The following is a 20,385-nucleotide window of genomic DNA, read 5'->3' on the forward strand; positions in this document are numbered from 1 at the left end:
TGTGTCCTCAATTACATCCAGAAACCCCTGCCATTGTTGCACTACTGTCTTCCCCACTAGGCTCTGCTTCCTAGGTTTTCGTCAGTAAGTTTACAAAGGACACCAAAATTGGAGGTGTTGTGGACAGTGAACAAGGCTACCTCAGAGTATGATGGGATCTTGATCAGATGGGCCAATGGGCTGATGAGTGGCAGATGGAGTTTAATTTAGATAAATGTAAGGTGCTGCATTTTGGAAAAGCAAATCAGAGCAGGACTTATACACTTAATGGTAAGGTCCTAGGGAGTGTTGCTGAACAAGGAGACCTTGGAGTGCAGGTTCATAGTTCCTTGAAAGTGGAGTCACAGGGAAATAGGATAGTGGAGAAGGCGTTTGGTATGCTTTCCTTTATTGGCCAGAGTATTGAGTACAGGAGTTGGGAGGTCATGTTGTGGCTGTACAGGACATTGGTTAGGCCACTTTTGGAATATTGTGTGCAATTCTGGTCTCCTTCCTATCAGAAGGATATTGTGAAACTTGAAAGGGTTCAGAAAATATTTACAAGGATGTTTCCAAGATTGGAGGATTTGAACAATATGGAGAGGCTGAATAGGCTGGGGCTATTTTCCCTGGAACGTCAGAGGCTTAGGGCTAACCTTATAGAAGTTTATAAAATCATAAAGGGCATGGATAGTGTAAATAGACAAGATATTTTCCTTGAGGTGGGGGAATCCAGAGCTAGAGGGCATACATTTAGGGTGAGGGGGGAAAATTTAAAAGGGACCTAAGGGGCAACTTTTTCATGCAGAAGGTGATGTGTGTATTGAATGAACTGCCAGAGGAAGTGCTGGAGGCTGGTACAATTACAACATTCAAAAGGCATTTCGATTAGTAAATGAATAGGAAGGGTTTAGGGGGATATATGGGTCGAGAGTGTGGTGCTGGAAAAACACATCAAATCAGGCAGCATACAAGGAGCAGGAGAATCGAAATATCTGTGTTTTCCCCACACTGTCCACTCTGATCTCCAGCATCTGTGGTCCTCACTTTCTTCTCCTTTAGAGGGATATGGGCCAAGTGCTGGCAAATGGAACTAGCTTAGGTTAGGATATTTGGTCAGCATGGACAGTTGAACCAATGGATCTGTTTCTATATTGTACATCTCTATTAATCTATGACTTTGGTGAATTTGTATACAAGCCTTTGAACTTGGTGGTAGCAGTTGATAACGGTGCTAAAAAGGTACATAAGATCCTTGGCTTTATAAACAGAGGCATAGAGTACAAAAAAAAAGCAAACTCAAGAGTTTAGAGATGGTGCAGAGGGGATTTACTCAAATGGAACAAGAATAATCGAACTTTAGTTGTATGGAGAGGCTATGAATTTGTTTTCCTGAGGGCAAGGAAGATTGCATTGAGATCTAATAGAGATGATCGAAATCATGCAAGACAAATAAGGATAAATTGTTCCCAGTAATAGAAGATGGAAGAGAATGCATGGGTGATTGGCAAAAATAGAGGGAGTAAAATATAATTTTTCTTTGTGTATTGAATTGTTATGACTCAAACGCATTGCCATAAAGGGTGGTTTTAGCAAATTTCATGTTACTTACAAAAAGGAATTGGATAAGTACTCAGAGGAGAAAAGATACCGAGGAGAAGGTCCATACTCAATGGTCTGAGCAATGAAGGTAAACATGCTAAATGCCTTCTTAACCATCCAGTCTACATGTGATGCACATTTCAAAGAACTATGTCCCTGAACCTCAATATCTCTCTGTTTGACAACACCACTTGGCCCGACTATGAATTGCACAAGTCCTGCCCTTCCTTGTTTTACCAAAATGCAATACATCACATTTGTGTCAAGAGTGTGGTGCTGGAAAAGCATAGCAGATCAGGTAGCATCCAAGGAGCAGGAGAATTGATGTTTCGGGCATAAACCCTTCATCATGCAAACAAAAGTGGACCCAGTACAGACCCCTGCAGAACATCGCTGGTCAGAGGCCTCCAGTCCAAAAAACAATCCTCTGTCTCCTATCATCCAATCTTGTATCCAATTGGCATGGTCTCCCTGAATCCAATCTGATCTAACTTTAGGAACTAGTCTACCTTGTCAAAGGCTTTACTAAAGTCCACATAAACAACATCAAAGTTAAAAATCACACAACACCAGGTTATAGTCCAACAGGTTTAATTGGAAGCACTAGCTTTCGGAGCGACGCTCCTTCATCAGGTGGTTGTGAAGTAAGGAGAAGCGCTCCAAAAGCTAGTGCTTCCAATTAAACCTGTTGGACTATAACCTGGTTTGTGATTTTTAAATTTGTACACCCCAGTCCAACACCGGCATTTCCAAATCATAAACAACATCAAGTAGTCATGTGCAACCTGACCACCAAAAGGTCAATGATTGTTTTCTGTTGAGTGAGAAAATGAATGAAATCATTGAGTTTGACATTTGGATAACCATTTGGATCCAACTGAGGTATGTAAGTTGATGAAAGGATTTGCTCAGGAAGTTAGAACCTGTTTTCTGCAGTAGGTATTCGAGAAAGACAGGAGATAACTTTAAAATGAGATCTAGGCAATTTAGGGGTAAAGCCCTACAACACTTCCTTACACAAAGGGCAGAGGAATCTGGTGCACTCCCTGCCAATGAACCCCCATCCTCATCCCATTATCCAATCTCCTTCCTTGTCCTACCCACCACCAAATAAAATGTTTTTTATATCCATTGATAATTACAAAATAAAAATGGCTAGATATTGTTAGGTATGGTAAATATTGAGTTCGAGTAGTAGGTAAGAAAATGGAGTTCAGGCACTGAGAGCTGATGGAATGGTGGAGAAAGTTGTGAGGGCTAAATGCCTGTAGTTGATAAAATTGAGTTGTATATTGTCATGATAAAGGATGGGATAAGATTTTGAGGCTGCATTGATACATAACCTCAGGATTATGTGCCTGTGCCTACACTGGTCCGACTAGCATCCTATTTGTTGTGGGGTTTTTTTGTATTGATCGTGATGGAAACACTGGTGTTAAATAAGCTTACTCCTTAACATGAATACTCATGTCCAGTGACATTATGAATGGCATCCCTAGCCTAACGGCTGCTGACTAAATTTCACTTTTTATTTGTGTCACAACCTGAAAAGAATTTGAGATACCTATTTGAGAGAAGAGACTACTCCAAGCTGACAATTTAAAACCATTAAACAGAAGAATGGAGGAGTGCCTGACAGCCATTAAAACACTTACTACACATTAACTGTACTATTGTCATCAGAATGACGCAGAAATCCATGGAAAATCTCAGTGTATCTGTAACATGAGTCATTTTTTTTGCCAGTAAAAATCGATGACAGTTTTATACCAAAGCATCATTGTGTTCAGATTTCCTCAGTCATTCATTGCACTGTTACTAATTACATTTGTCAAACCTCCGCTTAGTTCAGTTTTAACCTTGCTGAACATGAGTAAAATAATACACAAGCATGTTTAGGCATAGCATGACCCAAGTTCATAATTTTCAGTTTATCAAAACTTTTATTTTAGCAATAATTTTATTCCTCATGACAGAAACTGTACAGTAGTTTGTAAACATCATTGGATGTTGTTTTCATGATATTATCATCTTTCACACGTTCACAAGAAAAAACCTGCACAACTGCACCATTTCAAATACACTGTGTTAAATGCACAGATGTTGAACCAATGGTTCAAAAATTAATTTCCACAACATCAATGAGACAAAAACCAATTTAATGAAAGAGATTAAATATGTTCCCTATCTTCACCATGCACAAAACGTTTGCATTAAGTTTTATGCTCTAATATCTTTATAAGAGCCCATGTAATTTCACATAAGAATCATTTTACTGTAATATCTGTGTGGGATCCAGAAAATCCTGTGGCCCGATTTTATCAAATAATGATGAATTATTCATATTCAAATGCAACAGGACTTTCAAGAGTGGAAGATGCATAATTAAAGTCAGAAATCTAAAAGTTGGTTTCTGAGGTGTGCTGTTCCACCATTTGTATGGCACCTCTTTCTTTGCTTCTCCATTGAACAGCGTGCTGTTGTTGTATGTACGTCATAGGTGCAAGCTAAATTCACCACAGACAGTGAACGTTTCAGTTTAAGTACCCTTTCAATAGCAAGATGTTAATTATATAAAAACATAAGAAATAGCAGGTGTAGCAAACCCATCCTCTCAATCCTACCTTATTTCATGGCTGATCCATCCCAGACTTAACTTCTTTTTTTGTGCTGGCCTCTCAACATCTGAATATTTCAAAATTCTATCTCTTCTTTAAATACATTCAGTGATGTAGCTGCCACAACTCTCTGGGATAGAGAATTCTAGATAGTCACTATCCTTTGAAGAACAGATATTCCTTTGCCTCTCAGTTTTAAATGAAAGGCCCTTATTCTGAAACCATATCCTGTAGATGAAGACGCCCCCATTAGTGCGAACACAATTCAACACCTAGCTTGTCAAGTCCTCTCAGCATCTTATATGTTTCAATAAGATCGTTCCTCATATTTCCAAACTTGAATGAATAAAGACTTGACAAGTCAAGCCCTTCCTCACAGGAATGAGCATAGTGAGTCTCTTCTGAACTGCCTCCAGTATCAGCTTTTTTTTATTTTGAGGACCAAAACTGTAACAGTACTTCAGATAAGGTCTTACCAACACTTTGTACATTTGTAACAAGACTTCCTTATTTTTAAACTCCAACCATCTAGTGATAAAGGAATCTGCCTTAGGAATTTGCCTTAGGAATTATTTGCATGCTAAACTTTTTTGTGAATGTTCAAAATACCCGTATACTGTCTCTTTCCATTTAATAATCAATAGCTTTTTTATTCTTCCGACAACAGTGCTTGACTTGACACTGTTGTACATTCAACACGATCTGCCAAATGTTTGTCCACATACTCAACCTCAATACAGCATGACGTCCCACTATTTTTGTATCATCAGCAAATTTGAATATATTATATTTGACCCCTACTTTCAGTTCATTAATATAGATGGTAAATAATTAACGCCCAAGTACTGATCTTTATGGTAACCCATTAGTTATATCTTTCCAATCTGAAAAAGATGCATTAATCCTGACTCTCTGTCTTCGTTTTTTTAACCAATCAACAAATGATGCTAATATATTACTCCAAATACTGTGAGGTCCAATCATGTGCAATAATATTTGGTGGCACCTGATCGAATACCTTTTGAAAATCCACATGCCCTATATCTACCAGTTCCCCTTTATCAACCTTGCTTGTTATAACTTCAAAAAGCATCAGCAAGTTTGTCAAATGTGACTTCCCCGTTGACTCCAATGGATTGCATTAAATCTTTCTAAAAGTCCTGGTATCTCTTTCTCAATAATGGACTCCAGCGTTTTTCCAATGACAGATGATACACTAACTGGTCTATAATTAAGTGCTTTTTGTCCCTTCCTTCTCGATTATGGGCATCCAATTCGTGAATTTGCAGTCCGCTTACAATGAATTCAATGAGGTCAGGAATTTGACCAATGGCTGCACTAATCTACAACCTTCCTTTAAAACAGCCAGCCATTCTCTCTGAAGAGAACTCATCTCTGCGTACCTTGACACCGTCCTGTCCCCCTTAGTCCAAGAACTCCCCACCTACGTTCGGGACACCACCCATGCCCTCCACCTGCTCCATGATTTTCGCTTCCCCGGTCCCCAACGCCTTATTTTCACCATGGATATCCAGTCCCTGTACACCTCCATCCCCCATCACGAAGGACTCAAAGCCCTCCGCTTCTTTCTTTCCCACCGTACCGACCAGTACCCTTCCACTGACACCCTCCTTCGATTGACTGAACTGGTCCTCACCCTGAACAACTTCTCTTTCCAATCCTCCCACTTCCTCCAAACAAAAGGAGTAGCCATGGGCACCCGCATGGGCGCCAGCTATGCCTGCCTCTTCGTAGGATATGTGGAACAATCCATCTTCCGCAACTACACTGGCCCCACCCCCCACCTTTTCCTCCGCTACATCGATGACTGTATCGGTGCCGCCTCGTGCTCCCACGAGGAAGTTGAACAGTTCATCCACTTCACCAACACCTTCCACCCCGACCTCAAATTCACCTGGACAGTCTCAGATCCCTCCCTCCCCTTCCTCGACCTTTCTATTTCTATCTCAGGCGACTGAATCAACACGGACATCTACTACAAACCGACCGACTCCCACAGCTACCTGGACTACACCTCCTCCCATCCTGCACCCTGTAAAAACGCCATCCCATTCTCCCAATTCCTTCGACTCCGCTGCATCTGCTCCCAGGAGGACCAGTTCCAAAAACGTACAACCCAGATGGCCTCCTTCTTCAAGGATCGCAATTTCCCCCCCGACGTGGTCGACGATGCCCTCCACCGCATCTCTTCCACTTCCCGCTCCTCCGCCCTTGAACCCCGCCCCTCCAACCGCCACCAGGACAGAACCCCACTGTTCCTCACCTACCACCCCACCAATCTCCATGTACAGCGCATCATCTGCCGTCATTTCCGCCACCTCCAAACGGACCCCACCACCAAGGATATATTTCCCTCCCCTCCCCTATCAGCATTCCGTAAAGACCACTCCCTCCGTGACTCCCTCGTCAGATCCACACCCCCCACCAACCCAACCTCCACTCCCGGCACCTTCCCCTGCAACCACAGGAGGTGCAAGACTTGCGCCCACACCTCCCCCCTCACCTCCCTCCAAGGCCCCAAAGGAAACTTCCATATCCGCCACACATTCACCTGCACCTCCACACATATCATCTATTGCATCCTCTGCACCCGATGTGGCCTCCTCTATATTGGGGAGACAGGCCGGCTACTTGCGGAGCGTTTCAGAGAACACTTCTGGGACACCCGGACCAACCAACCCAACCACCCTGTAGCTCAACATTTCAATTCCCTCTCCCACTCCACCAAGGATATGCAGGTCTTTGGACTCCTCCATCGTCAGACCACAACAAAACGACGGTTGGAGGAAGAACGCCTCATCTTCCGGCTAGGAACCCTCCAACCACAAGGGATGAACTCGGATTTCACCAGTTTCCTCATTTCCCCTCCCCCCACCCTGTCTCAGTCAAATCCATCAAATTCAGCACCGCCTTCCTAACCTGAGATCTTCTTCCTGACCTCTCCGCCCCCACCCCAGTCTGACCTATCACCCTCACCTTGACCTCTTTCCACCTATCACATTTCCGACGCCCCTCCCCCAAGTCCCTCCTCCCTACCTTTTATCTTAGCCTGCTGGACAAACTTTCCTCATTCCTGAAGAAGGGCTAATGCCCGAAACGTCGATTCTCCTGTTCCCTGGATGCTGCCTGACCTGCTGCGCTTTTCCAGCAACACATTTCCAGCTCATTCTCTCTGAAGGATCATGTGTGGAGCTTCATTATTTCAATTTTAATTGTTGTTGGAGATTTTAGAATACTGAGGTACCAAGCTCATTCACTCAAGTGATCCACCAAGTGAACTTCTATGATTGTGGTATGACAAGCTGCATTCCCAGGCAGTCCCAGTATTCTTTTTAGTCTAAGTGATTGTTATGTTGATGGTAATGGTCTAATCACCAGCGATTGATTAACTCTATGGCTTAGTTTACTTAAAACATTAAAGCACATTTTAAATTATGAAACAGACATTGCAGCAAACCGTATGATTTCTGTTGGGAAGCTTGCAAACCCGCATAGACTAACTGACAGGCAAAGTTAAAACATTGTATATACATGGATTCCTTAAAGGTAAATTATCTTAAACTCAAGGTTCACATACAACAGTGAGCTCTCTGTGCTGCAGGGTACCAATTAGCATTTTCCAGAGGTTATATGGTTCATGCAGCGTTTCCTTCTTAAAGATACAGTACCTCTAAAATTAAAATGAATTCCTGCATTGCACTGTAGACTGTTAGATAATTGGTTTTTCTTTTCACAAAACAAAAAGCCATGTCCCACCATTAAAAGAAGAGAACTCTCAGACTTAATGATGCAATTCTGGAAGTACTCTGCCAGCTGTTTCTCGGCAGAACGGGAGGCAAATTTCTGGTCGGGAGCAGAAAGATCTTGAGAGTGATCCTGAAAAGAAAATGGGCACATTAATTAAAGGTATTGAATACCAAAAGCATGGCATATCATAGCTGGCAGCAGTGGTGTAGAAAATGTAATGATATCACTTAGGTGGTCAAAGTGACTGAATGCAACTCAACATTACATCTACTACTCATCACAGCACATTCCTTCTGCTCTGCTCAAAGCACCATTTCTCCATCACTCAGCCAGCAATGCATTGTGACACACAGGATTTATCCCTACTGTTTTTAGGCTGTGCCACACTCCCTCACATTTTTGAAGTATACTGACCATATATAAACCTCTTGCTGCCTCTTCACATCTCAGCTATAGCAAGCATTACCCATGCACACAGGCATACAGTCGTTGATATTCAACCCTCTCTCTCTCTCTCTTTCTGTGTAGAACTGGCAAACAACAGATAGAAGAGCTACAGGACCAATGGAGAAATGTAACTAATATATATCTCAACATCCGGGAGAAATGATTCTTATCATCAAGGCAAGCAGCGCAAGCAAGGCAAGGAGCCAATGGTATAGAATCAAACTGCAGACCTTGGCTCTATGAGGCAGCAGTGCTAACTACTGAACCACCATGCCTGGGACTAACCTGGATAATGATATGCTATTGCCTTAAGTAATGTCTCCATGAGCTCCTCATTCTCATCCTGAAAGATGCCATAACTTACAGTGTGTTATGATGAAGCTGCTCCTTTAACAATGTTATGCTGTCCTTGGCATTTGTTTTTATTTGTTTTTGTCGTAAATGACACAAGCTCTGAAAAGTCTGGGGTTGAAGGGTTTTATGGCCAATTTAATTTTAGCTAATAGATACTGCCTCAGGCAGAAGGCTTTCAAGGTTTAAGTAAAGACAGGTGCCAATGATAACTTTCTCTATCTTCCACATGTGTGAGGTAGAGTGCTGCTCATATGTGCCAACATTATGTAATCTGATTTGGAAGAGTGAGAGCATGACAGCACAGATCTGAATGAACTGACTCAATGCATAGATACAAAAATTGGCCAACAAATGCGCAGCTATGGTCTCCCTATTGACTCTTGAAACCTCTTACTTTAGCAATACTCAACAAATTATGGCTGAGGTGATTTTAGGTTCCTTGTTCTTGACTTGGATACAGTTCATTCATGCCTGGTAACTGATCATGTGCAGAATCCAAATCTAAACTAGCCTCTAAAGTTTGTGTTGTGTTTGATTTTGAGTCAGTGGGTATGAGAATTATGTTTGAATGACTTCCTCTGTGCTCTTTGTTTCATTTGTGACTGCAAGTGATGCTCAACCAGCTGGTTGAGTGGGGGATAGTGGTCAGAGAATTGGGGATGTGGGGAGTAAAATAGGAAATCTATTATTATACACAGTTATAGACCAAGCTAGACCCCCTCAAAACATTTCAGGAAGGTAGAACAGACCCTTACTTTGCTAATTGTGTTCAGCAGGTGTATTGTGGATATTCCAGGAGAGAATCAGCTGGTCCAACCACTTAATTAAATTCTATTTTGTTTAAAACTATAAGATTACTGAATGAAACACAAAGGACAGAAAACAGAGTACCAGGTAATGTATCCTATCCAAAAACCCAACACACTATCCCAGCGTAATGATGCTGTTCCAGATACTTACAGCAATCCCATAAACACCCCTTGGCACAAAAGGTAAAATCAAACATAAGATCTTAAAAGATAGATATCAGACAGAGCGTACCAGCTGGGATGTGCTTCTCTGGGTCCAGCAGCCTTTCTTCACACTACTGCTAAAAAAAACAGAGAGAAGCTGAGCTGTGAGAACTGGCCACTCCCCTTTCATTTTACCTTCTGAAGAGTAACCCACCCAGACCCATTTTCCCTCTGACTAATGCACCTAACACTATGGGCAATTTAGCATGGCCGACTCACCTGACCTGCACATTTTTGGACTGTGTGAGGAAACCGGACCACCCCGGAGAAAACCCCCACACACACAGGGAGAATGTGCAAACTGCACACAGTCACCCGTAGCTGGAATTGAAACTGAGACCCTGGTGCTGTGAGGCAGCAGTGCTAACTACTGAGACACTGTGCCAGCCAGGTTATAGTCCAACAGGTTTAATTGGAAGCATTAGCTTTCGGAGTGCTGCTCCTTTATCTGGTGGCTTCCAATTAAACCTGTTGGACTATAACCTGGTGCTGTGTGCTTTTTAACTTTGTACACCCCAGTCCAACACTGGCATCTCCAAATCATGACCACTAAAAATAGTTTGCTTGGTCATCATTCCTCTTTATTTCTTAATCTAGTCTTTTCTCTTTCCCTTTCACTGGGTGGAATCTCGGTTAAGTCATTTTTGGCAATCAGAATATGAAGGAGATAGAACAGGATGATATGAGTAGACTGAGAATTTTCCACATCTGGCCAAATTTACCAGAGGCAGGGTGGAAGGGGAGAAAAGCAGAAGTTAGCAGTCAATCTGCAAATTGAAGTGCCCAGTTGAGAGTAGACTGGGGGTAGCATCAAACATCTTACTGACAGTGGATGGACTCACCCACTCAGGCTAAAGTTTGTGGTCAGCACTCTAACTACAGACACAACCTTGGCTATGTACCATTCTGTGGAGAGGCTTCTCTACTTCTTGTGGCTTAGCAGCTGTAGCCAAAGTGCTGAGGCTGTATTCTTCCAAGGCCACAGTCCTCAGGCTGGACCAGAAACCTCAAGAACCTGGCCAACATCCAGAATTGGATGATGCTCTCAACCATGCAGATGATCCACTGTCATCCAGGAATGGGCCCTGTTAATGGTCCTGATTTGTAATTATCTTAAAGTGCTCAAAATTCTGTAATTTATTTTTCTTTCAGTATCTGATTTGACATTGAATTCACTTGATCTAGGCTATATTTCATCTCAATCTGATTGGTTAAGGACATACATAGTTGTTTGCTCAATACGCTCAAATGTCAATTGGCTAGTTTGCTGATTGCTACCACATCATCAACTTACACTTTTACCGATCCTCAGTTAAAATGTATGAGTTAGATTGGCAAGTAGACGTTTAGTGAATACAAACATAATTTGATTCCCTGCTGATGAAAATTAAAGCCCAATATGCATATGCAAACTAGAATACTATGTAACATTTTCTGCTCATGTAAAATACAACATGTTAAGAAACACAATACACATGAACTCTGTCTGTCTGTAATGAGTAAAATTGTGCTGTGTTTTTCTACATATTATGAGTGAGTCCCTATGATAAATACTTGGAATGAGATATTTCTTTAGCTCACAATCACCGGCTGTGTGAAACCATTACAAGCATCTAAAAACAGAGTTGCAATTGACATCTACAGTTATGGTTCAACATGTAGACACTGATTTAGTTGTACAGTATGGGAATATACAGAATGGTAATTGGATTCTGTTGTGGAGAAAGTGAGGACTGCAGATGCTGGAAATCAGAATCGAGGAGTGTGGTACTGGAAAAGCACAACCGGTCAGGCAGCATCCAAGAAGCAGGAGAGTCAATGTTTCGAGCATACGCTGTTCATCAGGAATGATTTCTGATGAAGAACTTAAACTCGACATGCCGACTGTCCTGCTCCTCAGATGTTGCCTGACCGGCTGTGCTTTTCCAGTACCTCACTCTTCAACGTTGGATTTTGTTGTACTTACCTTACAGGTTGAAACACTTCCCCAGTCCTTCATTAGCTATTGTCTATAACCAGCACTATGTCACATCCTTTTGCTAATGATAAGTCTAATGTGATGATGCTGTTCTTTTAACAAGATTATGTTGTTCTTAGTCTTTTTTTTTCAGAGGGACCATAAAAGACACAGACTCTAAAGAGTCTAAGTTGAAGGGCTTTTGGGCCAATTTGATTATAGCTAACAGATATTGCCTCAGACAAAAGGTTTTCAAGTTAAAAAAAAAACTTTTGTAGAATGAAAGGGGAGTAGCCAGTTCTGCCAGCTCAGCTTTTCTCTGGTTTAGGTTTGGTTTGGTTTTGGCAGTCAGGCCGTGAAGCTGCTAGACCCAAACAAGCAGGTCCATGCTGATCCTCCCTCTCTCTGACATCTCTCCTGTAAGACCCTGAGTATGATTTTACCTTTTGTGCTAAGAGGTGTTTATGGGGATTGTTGCAAGTATTTGGAACAGCATCATGAAGTTGGGATATTCTGTTGGGTTTTTGGATAGGTTGTTATTCTGTATTCTGTTCCCTTTTGTTTGGGTTTCACTCACTAAGCTTGTAAATAAATTCTGTTTTGTTTAAGACTGAGCAGTTTGACCAGGCCACACCCCTCCTGGAATATCCGTGTTACACCTGCTTAACACATCTAGCAAAGTTAGGCCCTGGGCTACCTTCTTGAAATGTTTTGCCAAGTCCATAACACCAATGCTTGTTTTGTGTTCTCTCTCTGAACTGGGACAGGAACTATAGTTCTAATATTAGAGTCAGCCTTAGACATCCTGATTGGGACACAAGTTATAGATACAATGCAGCTTCATTCCCAAAATCAGTTTTGCTATCATGTCTATCAAGTGGGAATCCCAAAAATATCAGCATTCCAATTGATACTCATTGTAGCCTCTATGGTCACCTCGATTTTAATCTCATTTGACATTGGGTTGTATTATAAGTTAAAGGATATTTGTTTCAATTTATCTACTCAATTTATTTCAATTGGGATTGGTTTTCTTATGTTCTCCACTGGGTTTTAAGGTATGCATTCTGGAAGGATTAGAGAAAATGTGCTGACATGGTCTCCTTCATTTAAATAACCTCATGATCTTGGGATTGATGAATTGTGCTATCGTAAATAAGAATTCTTCTTTTACCTGGAAAAATTCAAATGAGAAGTCATCTTTCCAGAATTATTAACAATGAGCCACAAACATTCACTTTTTGGGTGATAATTACAGCCTGTGAAAGAATTTCGAAACCCCTAGTGTTTTTAGCATTGTCTGGGGAAGGTGGCTATGGGTGCACTTCAGTGAAAGATTTAATCTATGGTGTCAATCCAAGAAAGTTCTAAATGTACAAACAGACAAAACAACAATCTCTGGACGATTAGATGCCTTAGGAATGTATTCCTGACCATCTGTTGTTCCTATAGTATATCATAGATTGGATTGCGAAAATAACACAACACAGATAAGCAGATGGTAACAGAAGTAATCATTAGAAACATTGTAGAAATAAAGCCATTCTCATATCACATTGCTAGTATAGAAAAGGAATCTAAGTTTGCTTTGAGTATAGATGTACTGTTTACTAATGATTTTAATTCCATGTTTTTTGAATAGCTTCCAGCAATCTTTTTTCTGTCAAGGTTGTGTGAATTGAGTCTTGCAGCTTGCCTTAAGTGTGATACGGTGTTACAAGTATTGCCAGGGAGAATGCTTCACAAGCTACAAGTGATTGTCAGCACTGATGTAGAGCTATGCATTGTGATCTGAACCTCTGGTATTACTGTCACACCTTCAGCATGTAGAGGGCTATGTTTTGATTGACAATGAACAATGAACAGTAAAGATAAATTATAATCAGAAAACAACTGGTGTTCTGGCATGTAATTGTTGCTGAAGGGCCTAAGGCTCATTCATTATGTCTTTATATTACACTATTTCAGATGAACTTGATACACCATCATACAACACACAAGAGGCTCTCCAGCCCACTGCACTCACTGACTTTTGAAAAGACTATCCAGTAAACATCACTGCTTGCTTTTTCAAAAGAATCATAGAATTCAAAAAGCCATGCACATTTCTGTATAGGAGCATATGGGAAATAGCTTCAAAGAAGAAATTAAGAAAAATATTGAGTTATTATACCACAATAAATTGTAAGTGGTGACAAGCCTTTGGTAGAAATGGATTAGCACACATTTTGAACCCTGGCCAATTTCCCTTTCCATTTACAGGCCATTCTACACTTTTGCTGTAAACCAATTTCAGCCAAGATGCACTCAGCAAGAACATGAGGTAAAGGGTGAAGACTGTCCATGGTCAATGTTCTTGAACAATGGATATACATGCAATTTTTCATTAATTTACCAAGGAAAGTCAACTGCTTTAAAAAGAACACTTGAATAGGAACATTTCTAAAATTTTAGATAGCAGGCATAATGCATAGGGAGAAATCTTATATGGGTCTGAGCAATGCAGGCAATGGCAAGATTTGTGGCAAAATTGCATGAGACATTAGCAGGTAAGCATTTCAAACTTTAAAAGTTAATCTATTAGGATTGCTAGCTTGCAATTTAGTATTTTTCATAAGGTATTGTCTGCTGACACTGGAAATGCAGGGCAACTGTGTATGTGCACTCATTCAGAAGCATACATGTGCATGGTTCCAGACACTCAACACCATTGTATCATGCACAAAGTCCACACTAAGTATGTGCATGGGACAGGGGTACTGGATATATTGAAATGGGGTTCTGCAGCAGAAAAGACATCTAAGATTGATCTCGAGGGGTTCCCCAGAACACAGCAAACATTTCCCCTCAACTTCATCTTAATTCCAGACTCCTCCAGTAAAATAGATAAGACAGCGTGAGTGCTCTGCCATTGAATGGTACCACAGTGAGCTTGGTGAGAGGGGAGATCAGTGAGAAGGAAGGGAAGTGCTCTCCTTACCTTTTCTTTCTCTAACTTCAGCACAAGAAGACCAGGAGTTGAACAGCTACAGAACAGGAGTGAGTTTTGAAAATATTCACGGGTGACATTGAGGGGAAAACAATGGCTTATTAGTGGGACTGGGAGCAGCAGCATTGAGGGGTGGCCCAGTTAAATAAAATCAAAGGGGTCTTCCTACTGTAAATCTTTCAAGTAAAAACTGGTCTTTAGTTTAGAATGAGTATTTTGATGATAACGATTAAAGCAGGGTCCCTGGTATTTACTGAATATTTTTTAAACGAGGGGAAATAAATGGAAAGAAAGTAATTTAAGGATAAATCATGACAAAGCAGCTCAGCATGTTGCAAGCTCCTATTATGGAATGGAGGAAGTCAGCGACACATCCAGTGACTCCAGCTGCAGCTATTGTAAATCCATGTTTCTGATCCAGAGCAGCAAATGGAGTAACTGTAAAGTATCTATAAAACATAGAACATACAACAATACAGTGAAGAACAGGCTCTTTGGCCTCAATGTTGTGCTGACCTATGAATTAATCTAAGCCCATCACACTACACTATCCCATCATCATCCATATGCTTATCCAAGGATTGTTTAAATGCCCCTAATGTGGCTGAGTTAACTACATTGGCAGGCAGGGCATTCCACACAATTACCGCTCTCTGAGTGAAGAACCTGCCTCTAACATCTGTCTTAAATCTATCACCCCTCAATTTGCAGCTATGTCGCCTCATACGAGCAGATGTCACCATCCTAGGAAAAAGACTCTCACTGTCCACCCGATCTAATCCTCTGATCATCTTGTATGTCTCTACTGAATCACCTCTTAGTCTTCGTCTCTCCAATGAGAACAAACCCAATTGCCTCAGCCTTTCCTCATAAGACCTTCACTTCAGACCAGGCAGCATACTTGTAAATCTCCTCTGCACCTTTTCCAATGCTTCCACATCCTTCCTGTAATGGGGTGAACAGAACTGCAAACAATACTCCAAGTACGGCCGCACTCGTGTTTTGTACAGTTGTAGCTCAATCCCTCTACCAATAAAACCTAACATACTGTATGCCTTCAATCAACTTGGGTGGAAACTTTCAGGGATCTATGTACATGGACTCCAAGATCCCGCTGCACATCCACATTACCAAGAATCTTTCCATTGACCCACTATTCTGCCTTCCTGTTATTCTTCACAAAGTGCATCACCTCACATTTAGCTGCATTGAACTCCAATCACCTCTCAGCCCAGTTTTGCAGTTTATCCAAGTCTCCCAGCAACCTGCAACATTCTTCCACACTGTCCACCACTCCACCAACTTTAGTGTCTTCTGCAAACTTACTAATCCATCCACCTATGCCTGCGTCCAAGTTGTTTATAAAAATGACAAACAGCAGTGGTCCCAAAACAGATCCTTGTGGCACACAACTAGTAATCGGATTCCAGGCTGAATCAACCACCACTCGTTGCTTTCTTACAGAAAGCCAGTTTCTAATCCAAACTGCTAAATCACCCTCAATCCCATGCCTCTGTATTTTGTCCAACAGCCTATCATGTGGAACCTTATCAAAGGCTTTGCTGAAGTCCATGTACACCACGTCAACTGCCCTACCCTCATCGACATCCTTGGTCACCTTCTCAAAAAACTCATTGAGGTTTGTGAGACACGACCTGCCCTTGACAAATCCATATTGACTATTTCCAATTGAATTGTTGCTTGCTAGTTGATTATATTTACAAGGATGTCACCAGGGTTGGAGGATTTGAGCTATAGGGAGAGGCTGAACAGGCTGAGGCTGTTTTCCCTGGACCGTTGGAGGCTGAGGGGTGACCTTATAGAGGTTTACAAAATTATGAGGGGCATGGATAGGGTAAATAGGCAAAGTCTTTTCCTTGGGGTCGTGGAGTCCAGAACTAGAGGGCATACGTTTAGGGTGAGCGGGGCAAGATATAAAAGAGACCTAAGAGGCAACTTTTTCACACAGAGGGTGGTATAGAATGAGCTGCCAGAGGAAGTAGTGGAGGCTGGTACAATTGCAACATTTAAGAGGCATTTGGATGGGTATATGAATAGGAAGGGTTTGGAGGGATACGGGCCGGGTGCTGGCAGGTGTGACTAGATTGGGTTGCTGTACATCTCTATGACTCTATCCTTTCCAAAACCTTTCCTAAAACAGACATAAGGCTCACTGGTCTATAATTAACTGGGTTAGCTCTAATGCCCTTCTTGAACAAGGGCACAACACTGTGGGCGGCACAGTGGCACAGTGGTTCACACTGCTGCCTCACAGCGCCAGAGACCTGGGTTCAATTCCCGACTCAGGCGACTGACTGTGTTGTTAGCGCGGATGAAATGATATCAGTCCGAGCCCAGAGTGCGGTTCAACAATCGGTAATGTTTATTGATACAGTAACACCGGCGGAGACCAACCGAGGTCCGAATCTTGGCTGTTCTGCTGTTCCCACGCGCTGCTACATATTATATACCTTTCTTTGTCAGGATGTGAGGATTTTGAGTATGAATGGGATGATAGTTCCCCATCATCGCTGGAGTAGGTGCAAATGGTGGGTTTCCTGCTGTCCCAGGAGAGTTGCAGTGTACACACAATAGGGTGCTAATTGGATTATGTAAACGGGTCCGAGTACTATCTGCTTGTCTCTCTCTGTGAGGGCTGGGGGCTAGCACCCCCCTTTGTTCCCTTGGGGTGCTGGTGTGTATTAGTCTGTTCGTTCCTGTCTGGTGGATGCCTGTCCTTTGTGTCAGGATGGTTCTGTATTGATGAATATGGGTGTGTTTCAGTCAGTCTCTTGATTTGATTAGGAGATGGGTTTCCATATTAATTAGCTCCGGAGTTTCGGTCTATGAGTCATGGTTAGTGTCTGGCCTAGTGTGGATTTGATCTGTCCTCTGGCTCCCACCTCCCGGTCACGTGGGCGGACCGGCAGCTGCTGAGTTCTGTGGGTTTAAGCTGCGGCTGCCGTTTAAAACACAAAATGAATTCCTATAGTTTTACCGATGTAGGCATAGTCCCATGGCAAATGCGGGGCGGCTCTGATGCCCGCTTGCCGTCCCCCCTTTCGGCAAGGGGTTGGACACGTCCACACCCCCGATGCCGATATCTTGAAAGTCGGCTCCTCGCCCGGTACATTCCACCGGCCGTCATGCTGCAGTCATGGGGCCTTTGGATAGTCCCGGGAGATGGTCACATTAACTCGAGCCCTGTGAGCTCGTGGTGCTTGATCGCCCGCCAGGAGTCGATGGCGTGGAGCATGGTCTTCCTGGCCTTTCGTTTCTTGTGCTGGCGGCATGAGTGACACGCCATCAGGAGCCAGGCCAGAGCCAGCAGTAACTGTATGCCTACAATGATGTGCGAGATGATTCGGATCCAGGGATGGATGTTTACGTTCAGGCCCCAATCCCACACCCTCTGTGCCCACCCCTGGGACTGCAGAGCTGTGTCTGTGTCCTCCTCTAGATCCTTTATATGTGATTGCAACTGGATTTCACTGAGTGTCCTACCCGGGTCCTAAGCTCCCGTAAGACCTCGGCCAAATGTGAGATGGGGGCTTGTTCGGGCTCCTGATATTCCCTGAGGGTGTCCCTGAATTTGTCGGTAGTTTGTATGGACTCGGGGTTCCGTCGTCGGACCTCTGAGATGTGAGCTTGCCCAATCGTGACTGGGCACCTGGGGGTGAAGCAGAACTTGTGCTGGGGAATCGGGCACTGCAGTCCGTTATACCAAAATGAGGTTTCAAGAGTGGAAACACAATACTGTCCCTTTCCACCATACCCCGCCCGAGTGAAGTGGGGGCCCGTGGGTTCGATTTCAAGGGTGCAGCCCTGTGTCCGGTTGAACCCGCATTCCGCTGTTTCACTCCTTCGTAAGGGGTGAGGGCAGATGGTAATTGCCCCCCGCTGCTTGCAGCCTGTAAGCGGCACCCCGTACACAGCGCCGTTTCGAGATATGGCTGTGTGGTGAGCTAAACGATATTTGAGGGAAGCGTTTTCTTGTATGACTCCGATGTTCTCAATGTGAAACAGGGGAAATGGCCCAGACCCTGGGGTGACCACGGGGATCAGGCGGACAATCCCGACTCCTGTTGCCTCACTGACCTCACAGTCGGGAATCACTGGGTATACTCTGGTCATACCCTTCAGAGTCCGTCTGTCGAGTGGACCGGAGCACCCCACGAGTGAGGCCAGTTTGGCGCTGTCGATCCAGTCAGGCACCTCCCCCCTTTGGACCTGGTCAAGATTATGCTGGATCTGCGCTACAATCCACAGGCCATACGCATGGCACAGCTGCCCCTCATGGATATGGGCCATGTTTTCTCTTTCCCAGTCTATAAGGTGGTTAATGGTGTGGGCGTGTGTTTCCAGGACTGCAATGCCGTCGAGCTGGATGTATGCTCCCTCTTCCCCCAGGAGTGCCTGGTCTGCCTGATTTGTGAGAGACCTCTGTAGCAGGTCCCTCATTACCCCTTTTAGTTGCTCGACTTTTCGTTAAGGCCCTGGATGTCTAGGGAGTTTACTACTGATGTCCCCGTGTTGAGTCCTGTGAGGGCATCGTTGACTATGTCCCGTCTGTGTCGTTGTGTGTGCGTGTTATGTATGTCGGTCCGGTAGTGGGTTGCCCCCATGGCGTCTATGGCCCTCTCTATAACCTCCTTCCCCATCATGGCGTATAGGTTGTGTACCTGTGCTGTGCAATAGTCCGGTACCCGGATGCCCGATATATTGACCAGCACAGGTACGACCTCGTGTCAGACGTTGTCATAAAGGGCCTCTCCCTCATCCCACAATACCAGTCCCCCCGCGGGCCCCGGTCCCAGGGAGGGGCACGGCAATATCTCGGGAGTCGTGGTCGGGGGTGGTGTGGTTGGGGCGGGTGGAAAGCACAAATACAAGGAGATTACCGCGGCATTGGTGGGCTCATAATACCCGCAAACAGACAGATCCCGTGAAGTAAAAGCATCAAAGGCCGGGGCAGAGGAAAGGTCCTCTGGCATGGCACACATTGTCCCGAACATGCCACCCCCCAAGCCCATCGCCTCAGCACGCTGGAGGCAGGTCGGCCGCGGGTCACGCTCCGACGTGCAGAATAAACAGAGTGTCTGTACGCCCGGGAGGACCTCCAGCCAGGCCTTGTAGAACGCGTCGATCACATCGGGCTTGTCCCTTGCAGGAATACAGATGGCGTCGGACGCGTTGAAGGTAACACGGTGGCGGTAGAAGTTGTCATGTATCTCGGGGAAAGAAGGCATCAGTCGTAGGGCGAAGAGGAGAGCAGGGAGGAGAGCGGTGCACCGGTGAAGCATGATCTGTGGGAAGACAGAGAGAGAGGCACCCTTACCAAGTGTGTAGGGTTAGTGTGTGTAGGAGCAGGCCCCCCCCCCGGACCGGTCCGCCCGTCGCGCTATAAGGAGAAAAAGGAGGTGGTTAGAGTCAAGTCAAGGGGGGGGGGGTGTCTGTCCGGTCGGGGCTTAAGGGAAGGGTTTAAGCTGGGACCAGTGTTTCCATCTGCCCTTTCCTTTCATGTCGACACAGGCGCAGGTGCCGCTGGTGAGGATGATTTTGTGCGGTCCCAGCCACCAGGGGCGAAGCCGGGTCGGTCGGGGGTGGCCCTGACCAGGACTTTGTCCCCAACGCCGGGAAGGGGTTGGGCGGGCAGAT

General features: G+C 44.0%; 1 pseudogene; it reads right to left on the reverse strand.

The window, feature by feature from the left end:
- Window positions 1-17,276: 17,276 nt before the first annotated feature.
- On the reverse strand, window positions 17,277-20,023 carry LOC148139926 (uncharacterized; annotated as a pseudogene).
- Window positions 20,024-20,385: the final 362 nt, after the last annotated feature.

Source organism: Chiloscyllium plagiosum, unplaced genomic scaffold (genome assembly GCF_037043375.1).
Source record: "Chiloscyllium plagiosum isolate Xiang-an unplaced genomic scaffold, Cpla_swu_hap1 HiC_scaffold_36, whole genome shotgun sequence".
NCBI lineage: Eukaryota > Metazoa > Chordata > Chondrichthyes > Orectolobiformes > Hemiscylliidae > Chiloscyllium > Chiloscyllium plagiosum.